This window comes from Hoplias malabaricus, chromosome 11, assembly GCF_029633855.1.
Source record: "Hoplias malabaricus isolate fHopMal1 chromosome 11, fHopMal1.hap1, whole genome shotgun sequence".
Lineage (NCBI taxonomy): Eukaryota > Metazoa > Chordata > Actinopteri > Characiformes > Erythrinidae > Hoplias > Hoplias malabaricus.
The window spans coordinates 24,176,242-24,193,295 of NC_089810.1; positions in this window are offsets into that span (position 1 = coordinate 24,176,242).

Genomic DNA, 17,054 nt, shown 5'->3' on the forward strand with positions numbered 1-17,054 from the left:
GAAAGAGATATATATAGAGAGAGCTCTGAAAACATGAATACTTGTTATATCTGAAGTTCTTGGAAAATATTTCTCAAAATATGGGCATTTATGTGTGTGTACGCAAACACGTTTTTTCATTCGGTTGCGTTTATTGGAGTATCAAACAAACGAGTAAAAAATATAAAGGAGATTAGTTTTTTGCTTTATTATTGAAAAAAATAGTGACAGGATGGGACTGTAATTTCTGGGTAATATTTACTGAAAATAATAATACTTAAAAATATATCTTCGTTTATTCCCTCACAAAGTAAAATCTCTTTTGTGATGTTTTTTTTCTCTTCCCTGTTCCTCGTCTTTCCCGTCCTCTTCACAGGCAAACACTCTGAAAAATAGCATAAAAGTATATAAAAAAAGAAGCATAGCCTATATGAAAGAAAACACAATATTCCAAAACTAGAATATTACAAATTTTAAACAATTTTAGACGTATAACTTTATTATATACAGGCAGTTTAAGAGGGAGCCACAGATGCTATCAAATATTAAAAATAAACAAACAATAGCAATGATTTGGTAAGAGTGCACATATGCCAAGAGCCCCACACCCTCTCTGAGACCCCTATACTCTTCAAGACACCCACACACTCTCCAAGAAACCCATACACCATGAGCCCTTCCACATTTTCTGAGAACCCCACAAAATCTCAGACACCCACAAATTTGGAGGCCCTCATATTCTTCCAACAAACACTCAACAACCTTCATACACATTCCGAGACCCCCCCACCACCTCTCTCTCTCTCTCTCTCTCTCTTTCTCTTTCTCACACACACACACACACACACACAAACACACACGCACACTATGGCAGCCTCACACTCTCTGAGAGCCCCAAAAACTGAGACCCACCCTCACAGACCCACACATTTTCTGAGACCATACTCTCTGAGGCACATACAGACACACACACACACACACACACACACTGTTACACCCACTAACACCCCAAAAAACACACAATCTTTGACACTGTCATATATTTATATTCATACACCCAACCAGGCATTCACACACACACACACACACACACACACACAAATCCACTGTCTCTTTGACCCACACAGAGACCCAAATATTCACCAGAGACCTCCACACACTCTCTGAGAACACTACACAGACACCTACACACTTTCTGTGATTGTCACTGAGGCCCCCACACACTTGTCTACACATCCTCCAACAACCCTACATTCTCTCTGAGATTCAGAGGCCCAAATCCTCCCCAAAACCTTTCAGATCACCCACATTGTCCAAGACCCACACACACTTTGAGACACTCTTCTAAAGAAACACCCCCCCCCACACACACACACACACTCACACACTCCTTGACCCCCATACTCTAGGAGACTCACCCATTCTCAGAGACTCACACTTCTTTGAGACCCACACAAAGTGATCAATACTTTTAAGCTGAGAGGAGAGTTTAAAACACACTTTCAGTCACATTTCAGACAGTGTGAATAAACACACTGATCAATAGTAGTATTGATTTGTAATTGATTGGATTCTGGAAATTTGATAGGATTTTGTAACTGTAAAAGACAAAAAAAAAATACTAACAGTGTTGTTCAATATATTGAAGAGTTATGTTCTGAGATCAACTTTGATAAGAATCAATGACACAACACAAAATCCAGGATATCAACTGGGTAGCAGATTCTTCAAGCGGCCAGAACTGCATTTGGAGGTCTTGACTAAAGGGTTAAAGCATCAAAAGCACAAAAGTAATTCAAGTGGTTTACAGTAAATAAATGTATACACATTGGAGTCTGTACAAGAGTTGAACAGTTGAATCCAAAAAGACCCAAAACTGCTCACTCTGATAAGAAACTGTTTACTTTTCCCAAAGTCACTTCATTCAAATTTAGCAACCTTTGCTCAATGCAAATACAAACAGAGCCTGTCCGAGCCTTTTTGGCCTTTAGCATTCCTCTGCTTAGAAGAAGAGATTACACTGGGCTTCACTAAGAGAACTGTGAGGTTGGTACTTAAAGGCTGAAACAATAAACTGAATTGACTTAAATATTGATGTGTCTAATAGAAAATGACACCAAAACAAATCAAATAACAACACAGTAACAGTACAATTAAATAGTGACAGAATTAAAAGACAGGAATTTCTGTCTTATACTGAATTATAACATAATTAATGCATGTAGTCATATAGTGACATAGGAATAGTGTACATTACAGTGTGATATAAATATCAACAGGAATATAATTAAGAAATACATACTGAATAAATACATAAATATTACCCATATATATTGAATATTAAGACCTGAGAAAAGCTGCAATAAGCTTGAAAAGCAGGCAGCAAAGTCCCCGTTACTGAATGGATTAACACTTTCAGAACTGGATTAACCCTGACACAAGGGCTGGATTACTGTTGGTTTCCTGGTCAAGGATTAAACATAGTCCTGGATTTTCCTTGTTTTCTTCTTTCATCGCCTTTAGATACATTCAGCTCTGCAGCTCTGACACCTGCACATCTATGTATTTGTATTACATATACATTTTTATTTCCTGAGTTAATATATCAAAACATATGTGTACTCATTTTGTTTTTGTAGCACATAACATTTATTCATCAAACATGTTTCACAAAAGCATATCATGAAATTGTAGTATGTTGTTTAAATAAGGAAAACTGCAGTAGAATAGCACTGAATTTGATACTGTGTGGTCATGTTTAAATATGTGAATGGATAAAGCATGTAGTGAAATAGCAATATATTACATAATCCCTGTCCAGGAACCCTTCCTATAGGGTTAATAGGGTTAGTCTTGCTTTGGAACAACTTATAAGGCTTAAACTGGGTCTGAGAACCTGGCCTGTATTTTTTCAGACACAATTAAATATGCAGTATTCTTGCAGCACTGGGGATTTTCATAGTTCAAGGCTAAATCAGGCCAAATGGCATTGCAATGAATGGTTAAACAAACCCAACACCTTCAGAGTTTATATAGAAAAGCAGCTGGACATCACTGACTATAAGTTGGACTACGAACTATGTTCCCTGTCAATGAAACATCTCTGTTAAAAAGAAGTAAACTTAATCCTAAGACCCCAAAGCTCAACACTGACTGTAATGACACTTATTTTTCAGTGTACCTTCTAAACATCCAATAATAACATTAAAAACATAAAAAAGCCTAAAAATAAAAACCCTTATACCTATTATCTCCAGGTTTGAGGGCTAGGCTGATGATCAATGACATGAAAAAAAATAATAACCCCTCTCAGTGAACATAACGTCTACAGATGATGTTTCAGCCTGAAAACACCACACCACAAAAGCCCAGCTCAGAAATACACACAGATAGAGCAGTGCATTAGTGAACCTGGCGTGCATTCGTATGACATTATCAGAATACAAGAATATGGCTTTAGAATTAGAGCATTATTAGAGCATATTGTCAATAGTAATATAGCAATCTAGTATAAACTAACAGAATAATACATTAATCAAAAGGCAGGCTATAATATAAATTACATTATAAATAAATCAATTATGGGGTACAACATAATAAAATATTGATATAATGATATAAGGCTAAAGCATGAATATAATATACCAACAAGCCTTAGAGTGAAATAGTAATGTATCCTATAAACAAACGGCAATAAATTAATAAAGGTAAGGTAGTACAGTATGTAAATAAACTAAAAATGGTAATATAGCATCTAATTATGCACACCTGCAGAAAACACTTGTTATGTATCTAAAACAATATAAACTGTACTGCAATAAAATATAGCATATGAATAAGTTAAAAACTGCTACAGTATAAACATATGAAATAGGTATCCTGGTATAAATATCTATGTTGTAAGTTTACATTTATATAGCACATGAATAAGGCATACACAATGCATAGAAAAAGGAAACACATGTTGTAATATATGATGTAATAACATAATAATAACAATAGTAATATAAAGTACTACAGAAAACAATATATATACTACTGTAGTAATAACACAAATAAGTTAAAGAGATATAATAATAAAGAAATATAATGACACTGTATTAAAGAAGCACAGCACAAATATGATAAATATTGCACATATAATAAACTTGAATGAGACTAATTATATAGTAAAAATAACACGTGGGTGTGGTTGCAATAGTGTTATAGTACGGTTTTTACTGTATAATATATAGTTCTCATATTGTTCCTGTGCTCGGCTTTGCTCTCAGATTCACCCTCAACCCCACCCCACCCCATTCCTTTCTCTCTCTCTCTCTCTCTCTCTCTCTCTCTCACACACACACACACACACACACACACACACAGCCCTCCCTGAGTTTTTAAACCTGTCTGCACGTCTCCAAGTCTCTGCAGGGCGCCACATGTCACCGCATCCGTCCGCGAAAAGAGTTCACGTGCTGCGCACTCTCCACCGGGTCTCTTTCAGGTTCGCGTGCAATGTGCCCATTTCATCAAAAACATCGCGCTCGAAAAAAAAAACTCAAAGGAAAACACAGCCCACATATTCAAACCGCGGGGCTGTTTTTACGAAGCGATCCTGCTGTTTTCTTGTTTGTTTGTTTGTTTAATTGTTTAGGGGTTTCGGCCTCGTGCTGCAACCTCTTTGCGCTCCTGCTCCTCGCGCTGCAGCTCCGCGTGTGTGATCGGCGGCTCTGCGCGCGCTGCAGTGGATCAGGCATGCAAATTGGGCTCCACTTCCAATCGAAACCATCGATCCGCGCAAGCTGAAAGCACAGAGAAGAGAGCTGAGGGCAGCGCGCGCGGCCCTACTTCCCAATGACTTTACATATGCATTTTAAGCGCACGGCGGTCGCCTATAACGTGCGCGCGATTTAAAATGTGCTGTGCATGACGCCCTGCAGTGGTGCGCATTTTATTTGCGCATACATCTAAACGTGCAATTTACTTATTTAATTTCTTGCCCCTGATAAATGCACTACACATGTGTATTTACATGCATCTTGGTGCCCAAGACAGTGTTTGGTAAATGCGCACATTAAAAATCCAGTTTAAATATATTTCTTTAAACCCTTCCGCCTCATATGTGCCTCATATGCAATAACAATAACAATAAATGCATACGCAATAACAGAGCTCTCTGCTGAAAATAGTACACAATTTAAAAGCCAAAAAGGAATATGGCGCGTTGAGGAAAAAAAGACAAACCGCGTTAGTTTTATATATTTTGGTTTAAAATGATCTTTTTACCTCATTACGTATTAAGTGTATACAGTTATGAGCATGCCTTTAAATGAGACGTAAAATAGAAGAAGATATAGGGTGTTAGTTGTAGATGAGATGTTATATTGCAGTCACACTGAATCTCCCTGATTGAGGAATTCGTATTAATTCAGGCTGATCCGAATAAAACCATTGCAGGAGTTTCGTTCTGGAGATTTTTTAACTCACCACACGTCTTCTCCACATAAGATGTGGTATTTAACCCAGTATGAAATCACTACGTGGTTATGAGAAGTGAAGAGCTGCGGTGTGGACTTTAATGGGTTAAATTGGATTCTACGAGGAGAGAACGGCTGGTGAAAATCACCTCTATACAGCGAGGAGGCCAAATCAGCACCAAATATTATATTGATTTTCTTTCTCTCTTTTCCAGAGCAAAGGCGTTAACATTCAGAGAGAGAGGGAGAGAGAGAGGGGGGGGGGCGGCATTGGAATAAGGTACTAGAGCAGAAAAATTTGTAACTAATACTTGTATTAAATATATTTAATTCAGAATCACAAGGCCAAAGGGATTTATTTACACATACGGGTGACGTATATGACAATGACAAGATATTAACCAACAAGGAATGAAAATAATCTCAATAAATAGAACAGAAAGAGTCTAATGAATGTATGACATATAGGCAGTGTCTGATCAGCACAGGATCAATTTTATTGACAACAGTAAACATTATTTACAGTGAATGAGGGGGTGATATGAATAAACTACAACATTTTACAATGTGATAAGCACAATTGTAAAACAAGGAGTTTGTAGGCTGCGTGGTAGACTGTATTTTTGACATGAAAACTTTCAGACGCTCGTGCACGAGCGCGTGCGGTGAAAGGCTGCGCGAGCCGGGCAGCGTTTCCTGTTCTAAAATTGTTGTTGTGGTTCTGTAACCGCAGAACACGGAGAACAGGGAGAACACGGCGCTGTGGTGCACGTTTACAGGCCCATGGTTCCGCATTAATAATGAATGAAGAGATTCTGCGCATTTACAGCGCACCACAGCCCTCTTAAAGAGCTGCCACACCGGCGCTGATAAATAAAGGATGCTCCACCACAGAAAATGAGGCTCCTTAAAGATCATTTGAAGAGATGAGAGTGTGGACATCCGTTTATAGGTTTTGAAGAACTCCAAGACATAAATTCGGAATATTTTGATTATTGTTTCCCTCAGCTCCTAAATTTGAAGTGTGGGATTTTAACTCAATAATTAAATGTTGCACTACATCAATAAAATAACAATCTGGCAGTCGATCAAAATCAGGCAGTCAGTAATTGTGTCTATCTATGATTGTAAAGCTAAGATGCCCCTGGTTAACAGCATATTATGTTTATTTTCTAATTGAAAAGTATACAGAAAGCAGAACTGTAGTGAATGCCCTATCTGAATCAACCCTCAAATATCCCCTGGGCCTGTGACAGGCACCAGGAGTTCACCAGCACAACCTCAATAGCTGCAGGGGTGGACAAATTGAAAACACACATATTTTTCACACATTCAGTAGCTGCATATTTAGATGGGGAATGAATAGTCAGTTTTAAAAGCATTGAGTAGCTTTTGCCCTTTCTTTCTCCCACTAATAATCCTATTCATCCATTCGATTTTCAACCCAAAGTTATGGCCTTGGGTCAGTTCTAATGTATGATGGCCATTCTTTGAGAATTTGGCTCTCGGACAAACACACCCCTGACTAACTGAGTCCAGCTTCTGCTCTGATCCAAGAGAGCGAGTAAACATGGCTGATCAGTACAGCCATTGTGCTCCAGTGTTGACAGAGTCATGTTTCTGGTTCAATCATTAGCACTGTCTCCAAGAGGGAGGTAAACACTGCTGCAGCTTTTAATCAGGAAAAGTTGTGCACTCACTAATCAGTGACGGGGACATAGAATTCTTTAGATACTGGCCAGCATTCGGGATCAACCGTAGGCCAAGGGAATACCTTCAGTACAAAATGACACTAATGGCTTTCAAATGGAATCATCCACTCCACTGATTTTAAAGGAGGCTATACCTCAGCAGAATCTGGACTAGAGTCTGAATGAATGGATTTTAAAAATTGCTTTTTAGTGAAAAAGTCTTATATGTCTGGTTTCATTCAGCAGATCTCTGAACAATTATGACTCTAATTGTCATAGTAATAAGCATTTCACAACCACAGTCCTTCACTTTACACTTTAACCATGTGTTTATCTGGAAATATACCTCTTTAATGTAACTGGGACATAATTCTCATCAGTGATTTTCAGTAGGGTCAGTGTATACGGACTCTGTTACCTCAGACCCAACAATGCATGTTATATTGTATGAATTTACTTATAACGTTTAAACAACACATTTCCTTATGCTTCATGCTATTAAACCTGGCACAGTGGTTTAGAGCTGAAAAGTGCAGCAGGGCGTCTGTGTAAAAGCCGAAAGCAGCAGCTTGTTCAGACACACACCAAGGGTCCACGCCTCTCTGTCTTTGTGCTCACACCGAGGGGCTATTTTCTTCTGCAGGAGACACAGCTCTGATCAATAAAGCAGCGCAGCGTTGCAGTCGTGCAGCTTCTCTTCAGGGAAACTGCAACTCAAGCTCAGCTCAGTGGGCTGAGATAGGGGCTGTGGAAACACAATCCCAGCAAATGGGGGGGCGTGAAATTTGGACGAATTGCTTCTATACAGCTTTCTGCCCGAAGAAGATGTGAAAATGAATGCTGATTGAGATTGAATTAAAGCTAATTTCATAACAGAGCATGTCTAATACTCTCTGTCTGTCTCGGTTTACTCAAGCCCTTATGCCATGAGCCAAATCAGTGTAGATGCCTTTTATAGGTTAAACATTTTCTGGAAAATTTGTCTTGTTTTTACTTGCCTTTCCTAAATAGGCACCTGAAGTCGGTCATTTATATAATATCGAAACATATTAGAAACACCTACCTGGTATACACCCGTTGTCAACTCTTCAGCTTCACTGACCACACAAGGGCACTTTGTAGTTCTACATTTACAGACTGAAGTTCATCCGTTGCTCTGCATACTTTCTTATCCACATTTCACCCTGCTCTTCTGGTGCCCCCCCAAAAACACACAAATCAGGTATGATTTTGCTGGTGGGTCATTCTAAGGGCTACAGTGACACTGACGTGGTGGTGGTGTGTTGGTGTGTGTTGTGCTGGTTAAAAGTGGATCAGACACAGCAGTGCTGCTAGAGTTTTTAAAACCCTCACTGTCATTGCTGGATTGAGAATAGTCCACTAACCAAAAATATCCAGCCAACAGCATCCTGTGTCCACTGATGAAGGACTAGAGGACGACAAACACAAACGGTGCAGCAACAGATCAGCCGCTGTCATTGACTTTCTATTTCTATTGGTCCGTTTATCTTGGAATATGTATACAGTGTAAAGGACAACTGGTGTTTACAAATTATGTCAAAAATGAAGTATGAAAGTGGGTAGTAGTGTTCTAACAGCAATCTTATGAGTTTTAGGTGCTGCTTCTTCAAAAGGTCTTTTTTTTATGTAGCATTGTTGAACGTGTTGTTTGACCCTTGCTGCTGCAATAATCTGTCCTGAAATGCAATGTTTATGTTTCAGAAAGAAAATGATTTGTAGAATGAGGTGTGTTATAAGAAGGGTAATATCAATATCAGTGTATAGTATCAGGGGCTTAGAAGGATATATTATCCATAAAATCCTGGACAAATGTTGAGGGTGTTGGCATTCACACATATAGCTCCAGAACATTTCTGGGTTTCCGTGCACGTGTGAAAGGAGCGTTAGAGTGTCAGGGCACGGTTAGGCCGGGGTTTAATTTCTGGAGACCAGATTAAAAAGAACTTAACCTCTCGAAGCTGACCCTAACCTTATTTTACCCTTAATACTAGCCTCCATTTAATCACAGCATACAAACCTTCTGCTACCAACAACAGCTTTCTATTAGCTCTTATTGCTTCAGCTGTGAAACATCTGTATCAAAGAATCATCTGAAAGAAAAACACTATCCAACATTTTCATTTGCTTTTCAAGGCAACATCAACACTGGTGGGGAAATGCTGTACTTCGATTTGTTTAAGTTCAGAAGCTCTGCGTATGTTAATGTGGAATATTATGTTTGAGGAAGAAAAGGACTGTTGTTTGTATGTTGCTGATGTTTAACTAGTTTGGAAGTTTTTTCTTTTTTGTAGAAATTTTGGCATGTGTTTACATTTATACAGTTAGCCCTCTCCCAAAAGTAAAAAAAATTAAATAATCTGAAACAGCAAAAATAAATCAGTATTACCCACCTATGGAACATGAATAGAGCAATTTCCTCATCTTGGTTCATGCTTTTCAATGTTTAGAGGGCTATTTGTTGTCTAAAAAGCTTCCAGATGTCATTCATCTTCTGCGAGCAGAGAGAGAAAGCCTAGCATACTGGACAGAGACCCCTTATTTTTCACCCTTTTATAGACACTGCGGTTTTGTAAACACATTAGACCTGTTTTGAGCATGTAAACAAACTGGGCTGCATCAAATGGTGAGGAAACACACTCAATATTTAGAAAAATTGATATTTTGTTTAAAATCATGAAAGTGATTCTTTATCATCACACTATAAATTCAGATTCTCAGTTAAACTCTGTGTATCACCTGAAACATGATACAGAGCAAAGTGCACCATTAAACAGAGTCACTATTATCTCTCACACTCTTAGTAATAGGCCTTATCAGGGATGACCCAAGGTCATGACTGCTGCAGCATCTCAGAGGGGCATGGCCAAGCTACTGTCTTACCCGTAGTTCCCACAGAAATAGCATGGACATTTACATACTGGCCAAAACTGATGTGTAGTCATTCTTGGTTGCATTAAGAATATAATCAGCTGATTCTACTGTTGGTTTGTAATGATAATTAACAGAGCTAGACAACTCTATATGCTCAGTATGCATGTTGGGTGTAGGGGCCCTCAAATTAATGAAGGCCCCCAAATTAGGGAGAGGTAGTGTCTTATTTAAAACAAAAGATGTAATTACTCTTGAGTTCTAAGTTGAGCTTTGACTTTGGAGGTTCAGTTCCCCCTTAAATACTGCTTCTACATTTACACAATCACACTAACACAACATGAAGCAGTTACAGGTCCCTGACTGAAACTGCTGCATCATTTAAGCTGGAGAATAGATTGCTGTTAAAGTTGGCCACTTTTTCTTCTAATGCACCTTAAATGCTTCAACTGTTATATAATTTGTGTTGGCTTCTTGTTTGACAGTTGCTTATTTGATTATTTTCATTCATATTAAATAGTGAAAGATATATAGGTATTCCACCTTAAATTCAAACTCTGCATTTTTAAACTCTTGCACTTTAAAACAGTAACCTCTGTGAGGACTGATGCTGACTGGTATTTATGTTAAGATTCTATATAAGATATAAGATAAGATTGAATGTTTAATAAATATGGTTTATTTGTATATTGATTGTCAAATAATTGTTTGATTAAATCTCATTTCGTTCTGTTTCCGTCTGTTTATTCTTAAGCCAACAAAGGAAGGAGAATAGTAGTGGAGTTTCAGGTGCATCTGTCAAAACAATGGTCACATTTTGGCTCACAGAGTTCAGGTAGAAGGGCCCTTTATCAGAATTTTGCTTAGAGCCCCAGGGAAGTCCTGACTGGCTCTGATCATTAATATTAGTTACTGGTAGTTGATTAGTTCAGCTCCTAAAATCCAATGAGAGAGCTCACTGTGCTATCTACCAAATTCACTTATGTAAAAGTGTTACTTATGTTATTTAATATAGTATATTTATGTTGTTTAATTATGTACATTTATGTTATTTAATACAGCATGGGTGTTATCAGAGAGTTATCACAGATTGAGTCTCAGGTCGTGTCTCAGGCTAAGCTGTTTACTGCAGTTTTTTGTGTGCTGAGAGATGATTAATGTTAAAAATGAAACCACCATCACTGAGTTCACACTCACAGTGAGGAGAGTCCTTCTGTTGATTTACAGACGATCTGAGAGAAACACCCAGCAAATGGGTTCTCATTACACCATAACGGCTCAAACCTACACTACACACACACACACGCACACACACACTGATTTACTGTGAGATGATCTGCTAGACTCTTCTCACTTGCTGTTCAAAGAAAAACATGTATCACCAAAATAGTAACTTTGCAGAAGAAGGAAAAAACCTTCAATGGAGGTCAAAGTAAAATGATTTTATTCCAAGTAATTTGGGAGCATTTCTATTGGTCCATTCATCATGGAATTTTCACATAATGTGAAGGACAGTTGTGTTCAAATGATGCAATAAATTACAAATTGACAAAAAGAGAGAGTGTGAGAGTAAGTGACAGAGGGAGAGGGAATGAGGGATTAAAGAAAAAGAAGGAGATCAGAAAGTATATACAAAAACGAGATAAGAATATGTGGTCAAACAAATCAGGAGAGAAAGAGTGAAACAGTGAAAAAGAAAGAGAAAGAAGATAACGTAGGAAATGTATGAATCAAATGATGTTTTTTTTTCCAGTTTTTGAGGGCCACAAAAAGGAGGGGATAAAAAAAAAGATGGAGTGAAAGAAAAGATGGAAAGAGGGAGAGGAGGAGGGGGAGGGTGGAACAACATCTTCAAAATGGAAATGGACAGCTGGTCATCCTGCTGCCTGATGACCCCTTGGGTCAATGTCATTGACCAGAGCAAGGACACACACACACACACACACACGCTGACCAATGCTACAATGAGCAGATGACCAGATGCAGGGTCAAGCTCAAATCTCACTGTCAGTTTTTGGCTGAAAGGCTTGGTCATTTCATTTTAACCCTTCGAGGTCACCAATAGCAGTTATGCTTAAAATTAAAATTAAAATTTTTAACACCCCCCCCCCCCCCCATTTTGTGCAGAGTTAATGAAGTTAATGACCATTTGATTAGAAAAACAATAGTGGTAATTAATAGGTTTAAGGTTAATGCTTTTGACTATTTTTTTCCAATTTGTAGAATGTAATCAAAATAATTGATGTCAAAGTCAAGAATACAATCTGTAATGACATAGCTATAATAATGCAATGTCAATTAAAAATGACAAATTTTAATTACCATGGAAAATAGATTGTGTTTGTCTCTCTGTGTGTGTGTGTGTGTGTTTGCTTTTAGCCTTGGGGGTGTTTATGATTGTGTTATTGGCCTGTTATGATGAAGCACAGAAGCACAGGTTTAATCAGAGTAAGTGGGAGAGATGACACAGAGAGACTGAGTGAGTGAGTGCGTGTGAGAAAGAGAGAGAGAGAGAGAGAGAGAGAGAGAGAGAGAGAGTACAACAACAACAACTACAACACACACATACACATTGAATCCAAATAAAAATACAGCTGCTGTCCATACAGTGATCATTCACTATAGCTGGACAGGATGATCCTCAGCGTCTTTTTTAAGAAACCTGAGTGATCTTGGGGTGACGGGCCACTGATTGATTGATTAACTAATCTGGAAATAGTGGCATCCATGCTCCAATCAATAAATCTTCCCCCCATGTTAAATAACAGAAATCAGTTAGAGTGGGCAGTGGATTTTTGTATATATATGAGGTATATCGTACATTATGTTCCAATAATCAGATTGTGTTCAATTCACTACACTTAATTTCAGTTCGGTTCAATTCAGATCAGTTCATTTAAATCGGTCCAGTTTGGTTTACACAGATTCAGTTCAGCTCTGTTCATTCGAATCAGATCTAATCACATTCAGCTCAATTCTGTTCTACTCAGTATAAAACAATTAATTTACAAAGTTAAATTAATTCAAAAGTTACATTCACTTAGATTCAGTTCAGCACAACAGGATGAAGCAGTTACAGAAAAAAATGAAAGAATGAACAAATGAACAGATGAATGAACAAATGAACAAATGGATGGACGGACGGATGAACAAACAATGAATGAATGATTCAATTCAATTCAGTTCGATTCGATTCAGTTCAATTCAAGTCCAGTTTAATTAGATTAGTTCATTTCAGGGATAATTCATAATTTCATGGGATAATTCAGTTGAATCTGATTCAATTATTTAATCAAATCCTCATCTACTCCAATCCAGTCCAGTTCAGTCCAAACCATTTCAGGTTAACTCAATTCACCAAAAATCAAGTCTCTTGAGGAAGTGGAAAAGAACAAATTGGTCATTTTTTCTACTGCACATTCAAAAGGAAGGACTGACCAAAAGAGGAATCAACAGAACCTGCGGTTGCAGTCTTTCTTTCTGTGGTTGTGGCCTTCCTTAACCTGCTTGAAAAACACCTGGAATGGTCATAATAACCATGATTAACAATATTGATTCATATTTGGTCATTGTCATCATATAGATTCATAACACAGCAATATCTCTAGTACATATTGATGTTTGCATGAGTAATGTATGTGAGTGCTATCATTAGACTTTGGCCTATACACTGACCCCAAGATTATTTGGCAGGTGGTATTTTTGGCCTATACCATATACAAAATTTTTTAAATACATCTTATGAGGACAAAAAGAGAATAATAATGAGTTATTATAATTAGTATTATGCTTGTTCAATCAAAACTCTGCATCTTTACTGGACTCTTCTTATTGTCAGTGTGTAGATGCAATAAATCATAAAACATGGACCGAAATGTGAACAAAGGAAAAAGAAAATGGAGCTCCGCATGTCTGTGACAGTGTGTGTGTGTGTGTGTGTGTATATGTTGCAGAGAGACCTTAGAAATTATTGCTATTGATTTCCTTCCTTCGAGCCGTGGAAACCTTAGCAGATGGGGCATTTGGCTGGAAGAGGACAAGAAGCCAATGAGAGATGTGCTCTCTTTTCTTCCTTTTGGGTTAAAAATTGCACCATTTCCACTCACAATCCTTCAGTTCATTTACAGTTTAGCAAATCATCCCCTTGTATTTTAACTAATTCCATTAGTCTGTTTGTTATGGAATTTTTACGTTATTATTAGCTTGGTGGTACATGTTATTTATAGCACCACATTGCTATATATAATAAATTAGTATAATACATTGAGTATTATCGAGAACGATACATGTAATTGAAATTGAAATAAGAATTTTATAATTTTTACTAATGAGGCTGATGTTCCTATAACACAAATTCTGTTTTTGCTTTAGAAATCTTAATAAAAAAAGTAAGGAGGTGTACCCTCCAACCACTGCCTCAAAAAAACAAAAAACAAACAAAAAAAACAAAGCCAAGCTTGCTGCCAAGCCTCTGATTGCCAGTTGTGCTTGTCTTTATTTCTGAGCCAGGACCCCAACCCCCTGGACCTGAGTATTCAAATTACAACAACAATTCAATAAAAATTAGCTCGGCATATTGCCTGGGATATGAATTACACAGGGACGCAATCTGGCAACCCTCTGAGTCTTTCAGCAGAGTGCGGACTTGATCGATTCTGATACCAACATGATTTAAATATTGATAAGAAGACGTTACACTCAATTGAATTCAGTGCAGAAAGCTACTACAGTTCTGGGAGCTTTTTTTTCTTTCTTTCTTTCTTTCTTTCTTTTTTTCTTTCTTTCTTTCTTTCTTTCTTTCTTTCTTTCTTTCTTTCTTTCTTTCTTTCTTTTTTCTGAATTTGACGAGTTACTGAATATACTGCAGAAAACATTTACCTGAATCTACTGATATTCTAGAGATATCTACAGATCTAGAGAATCTATAGATATTCTATCTCTGTTCAATATAGTTTGAAATTATTGACTTTTATATTTTAAAATATTTATTATTAACAACAACAAACATAACTCTACCAATGGAAAAATAATAATATTCAAAATCAAAACAAAAATATTTAAAAATGTATATATTGCATGCTCTTTCTCGCACTCACTCACACACACACACACACACACACACACACACACAAAATGACTTACTCAGGACATGGATTCATACATATATTCTATATGAATTGTGTCTATGCAAATATCTATAGCTAAATATAATGTCCAATATGTTTGCAAGTTTCAATGTACCATAATGATATGCCCCTTATTATATGTCAATACCTATAATACACATAGCTTTTAAACATCAAAATGCATAAAAACAAACAAAATAAAACACGCACACACACACATACACATACACAAGTGATATGTACTGGACTGCTCTTCTACTATTGATCCAGCCTCCTGATTATTTAGCTGTGAATTATTTTTTCTCCCTTCATTCTGTACAAAACAAAAGGCCTCAGGGGTTTCATCAGCCAGACGTTAAAGAGCAGTCTCTCTCTCTCTCTCTCTCTCTCTCTCTCTCTCTCTCTCTCTCTCTCTCTCTCTCACACACACACACACACACACACACACACTTTCTCTCTCTTTCTCTCCCACACACACAAAATCATTCCTGCTACTTAAAAGCTTTGATTCAAAGTAAATGGGGTAATGTGGGTTAAGCTTTGTTTTCCGAAAGATTGAGAGGAGGTTTTGTTCTCTTTCAGACTAAAGCAAATGGATGAAAAAAGGAGAAAGAAAAAAGAAAAAAGAGAAAGAGAGGAAAAATTAACAAAAATGGCTGAGAACTGTCATAGTGCTGTAAACACTGTGATTGTGACTTTAAACATTATACTTATTATTCAGATAGATAGATAGATAGATAGATAGATAGATAGATAGATAGATAGAGGGATAGATAGATGGGAAGAGTGGTTTCTCTCATTGTGTATGTAATAGTGAGGTGAAAAAAAAGCTGCTGCTTTGTGTGTTATCAGAAGCTCAGGGACAGAGGGACTGGTATCACACCACCCAATCACACAAACACACACACACACACACACACTGGTCAGGCCATGCAAACACACAGTGTTGGGGGTGTGTGTTTGGAGGTCCAGAGAGAGAGAGAAAGAGAGAGAAAGAAAGAGAGAGAGAGAGAGAGAGAGAGAGAGAGAGGGAGAGAGAGAGAGAGAGAGAGAGAGAGAGAGAGAGAGAGAGAGAGAGAGAGAGAGAGAGAGAGAGAGAGAGAGAGAGAGAGAGAGAGAGTGTTTTAGGGGTGTTGACCTCCAGGCCAGTTGAACTCTCATTTTCCAAGCAAGGGATTTTCCCATGAGATTTTGCTGGACAGCTCATCCAATCAGGCCCAATCAGCAGGAGATAGAGCTGTCCAGCTGCTTCAGTGTCTTTATGTGTGTGTGTGTGTGTGTGTGTAGGTGAATGTACGTGTTAAATGACCACAAGGCGCAAATATTCCAGAGGGCAGGAATCTAAGTGATGTTTGGTTGCCAGACTGATGAGAAAACAACACTTCTAAATGAGAATCCATCCTCCAACAATTGACTATGATTTAAATTCTTCCCGCAGCAGTTATTTTGCTTTAGGTCACACAAATCCATCCTGGAGAACAAGATTATTAGTCATTCAGCCACTAGGGGAAAATGCTACAGACTTCAGTTTCAAAGGATCTGAGACAGTAGGTGTGAGGCTAACAACAGAATGCATGTCACGCGTGGAGCTGAGGAAGGCTGAATGTATGTAAACTTTATTAAACATAAAGATATAAGGCAATATATAACAAAATCCCATAGAGAAGCAAATCAGAAACTACACACAAGAACAGGTGCTCTGTTCTTCTGTCATGCGTGGAGTCAAGGAAGGCTGAATGTATGTGCAGACAAACTTCATTAAACATAAAGGTATAAGAAAATAAATAACAAAAACTTAGAGAAGCAAATCAGAAACTCAGCACGGTACGATTTAAGGACACAGAGAACAGAAAAATAAAAAACAAGGACAAACACAGGAGTACTTATAATATGACTCAATGGGAAAC